Source organism: Poecilia formosa, unplaced genomic scaffold (assembly GCF_000485575.1).
Source record: "Poecilia formosa unplaced genomic scaffold, Poecilia_formosa-5.1.2 Scaffold365, whole genome shotgun sequence".
Taxonomy (NCBI): domain Eukaryota; kingdom Metazoa; phylum Chordata; class Actinopteri; order Cyprinodontiformes; family Poeciliidae; genus Poecilia; species Poecilia formosa.
Window position 1 is genome coordinate 201,734 of NW_006800304.1, and position 2,642 is coordinate 204,375.

The window sequence follows — 2,642 nt, forward strand, 5'->3', positions numbered from 1 at the left end:
CACCAGTGAATATCATAAAATATCTCCATGTTTGCCTCAGCGGCGTTAGCGTTCCCTGACCGGTGGCTCCCATCACTCCACTGTCAAATAAAGTCCTAAAGAATCTCCTGAAACGAGTAAATGGCAGTCACAGGAGGAGCTCTCCCCTGTGGAAACGGCCTTCGTCGTCCCAGTTTCCCACGTCTCTCGGTGTTCCCAGGTCTCTCGAGACCGCCGCCCGGAAGCGGCACCGCGTTTGCGTCGGAAGCCTCTGGGAAGCCGAGGCCGTTCATTCGAGCCGAGTGCTGACAGTTTGAGAGGCTCGTTAAGAACCACTGAGCCGCCATAAAAAGTTCACGTCTCTGTGTTTCAGTCGGGATCTCTTTAATTAATCAGCTATTTTTCTTCTTCTTTTATGTCTGGTTTAATAGAACCAGAAACCTTAATCTGGACCTGAAACGCTCTGGAGAACATTTACTAAATATCTACCAGCCAAATCTTCCGGTTTAGGAGGAATAATGTTGTTATTGTGGGAATGATCTCTGGATTCATCTCCAGAACAGAAAGCAGGTTCAATATGTTCAGTGACTGGTTTTAATGGTTTCCATGTTTACTTGCTCCACCAAGAACATGTCGTCAGAAGTGACAGTGGCTCAGTTAAATGTTTTAATGGAGATGATTTCAGGGTCTGAAATTAATTAATTAACTGTATTTTAATAAACACTATGCATCAACAAAATAAGTAAGATTATCAATTCCAAAACCCTTTTTTTCTGCTAAATTATTGAATAAATAGACATATGAGCTCAACAACAAATATATTTAGTTTTTAATCTGTTCTTCAACCATCAGATTAGAGTTATTAAGTGTTTCAGGAAGTTCTGATCATTCATGGAGCTTCTTTAGGAATGTGTACTGTGGACGCTAACATTAGCATTAGCTGCTGCATGTTTAGCATTGAGATGGTACTTTAGGCTCCGCTAACAGGCTAGCTCCTTTTACAACTTGAACACAACAATAGTATTTTCCAGTGTCCTAATAGGTCGGATTAGAAACAGAAATTAACGCCAAATGGGGCCACAGAAGCAGCGTTTTCATCCATCGCTGTTGTTAGCGGACGATACTTGTGCGTCAGATTTACAGGTGTATCGGAAACACGTGAATACAGAAGACTAAAGTTCCGCCTCAGGAACTTTGTATGTAAAAAAAATAAATAAAATAAAAATAAAAATAAACTAAAAATTTTTAACACATTAAAATCTATGTGATAAATTGAATAGAAACTGGGATTCAGAAAGAGTCCTTAAAGAGACAGGCCCAATTTCAAGGTGTTAAATCAGGAAGTAAAATTTTATTTATATTTGACATACATAGCATTTTTAGAACAACTGAATGCTACATAGTTACTTGAATGGAAAACACATACTGCTTCTTTAGCAGTCAGCAATGCAATGAGCATCAACACAGCAGATGGACTGTCAAAACCTTAAAAATAAGAGTCTCAATAATAAATTATACATTTAGACATTTAAACAGTTAATAGCTTCTTCACTACTGATTTAAATGCAACAATTTGAAACCTGGATGCAGTGAAACAATAACTCCAATGACCCTGGACCAGCAGGGTCATCTGCTGCACCTTCAGCAGCGCTACCAACTAAACATCCAGTTTTACCTTCAGCTCATTTTAATCACATTTTAATCAACAGGTTGATTCTAACACTAATTAAAACATGAGCGTCCTCCTTCCTGTCCCCTCTTTCTCCTCCTCAGGGCCGGTCCAAGTTCACCTAACTAATCACTAATCAGTCGCTTAGGGCTCCGGGGCCAGCAAGGGATGTGGAGCTGGTTTTTTTTTTTTTTTTAGCAATGATTTCTATGTCATTATAATAGCAAAAACACACAATTTCATTATAATGTTGTGATTTATTTTTACAATTATATTATGGACAAAAACAAAACATAAATTGCTCTTGGGGGCCCCCTGGTGGCCGCGGTAGGTCACACTTCACTGGTAACATCAGCTGCCAGGCACAGACTGCATGGGGGAAGATAAGTTAGCAAAACAATGTCACAAAAAAAGATTTATCCCTCAGCAACAGAGAGAAGAAAGAGCTGAGGTAAAAGTTTGTTTTAATGTCTCTTGGTAATGTAATGTTTATCAGAAAGATTAGTGGAGCTGCTGATAGAAACTTAGCTTGATGATGGCGACCTTGAATGGTCCAGTTCGACAGCCAGAGTCTTTGTGTAGAACTGAGTTTTAACTTTACATGAGTTGATTCTACTGTTGGCCCTAAATGTTTGAGGGTTTTTTAGTTTCAAAACGGTGCGCTTGATAACGCATTCATATATCAATGAGCCACTTTAGCAAACATTGCTTAGGGCCCCATGGAGGCTGGGGCCGGCCCTGCTCCTCCTCTTCCTCTCTGCTGCTCCTCCTCCGTCATGATGAAGGTAAACTTTCACTCAGGGAAAGAAAAACAGCAGAAAAGCAGCTCCGCTGCAGCTGTCATGATCTCACTGGGTCCTGCTTTCAGGTTAACTTATCTGCAGCCTCTTTATGACTCTCTGCTGTGTGTGTGTGTGTGCGTGCATGTGTGTGTGCATGTCTGCGTGTGTGTGTGCGTGTGTGTGGGTGGGTGCATGTGTGTGTGCGTGTGTGT

The 2,642-nt window shown here is 40.8% G+C and overlaps 1 long non-coding RNA gene across 1 annotated transcript in view; it reads right to left on the minus strand.

Annotated features, from left to right (window-relative positions):
* Nucleotides 1-1,921: 1,921 nt before the first annotated feature.
* Nucleotides 1,922-2,642, minus strand: part of LOC103153865 (uncharacterized) — an 11,409-nt gene continuing 10,688 nt past the window's right edge. Inside the window, exon 4 of the long non-coding RNA XR_477856.2 lies at nt 1,922-2,017. This is a non-coding gene — a long non-coding RNA (uncharacterized LOC103153865). The remainder of the gene's footprint in view (nt 2,018-2,642) is intronic.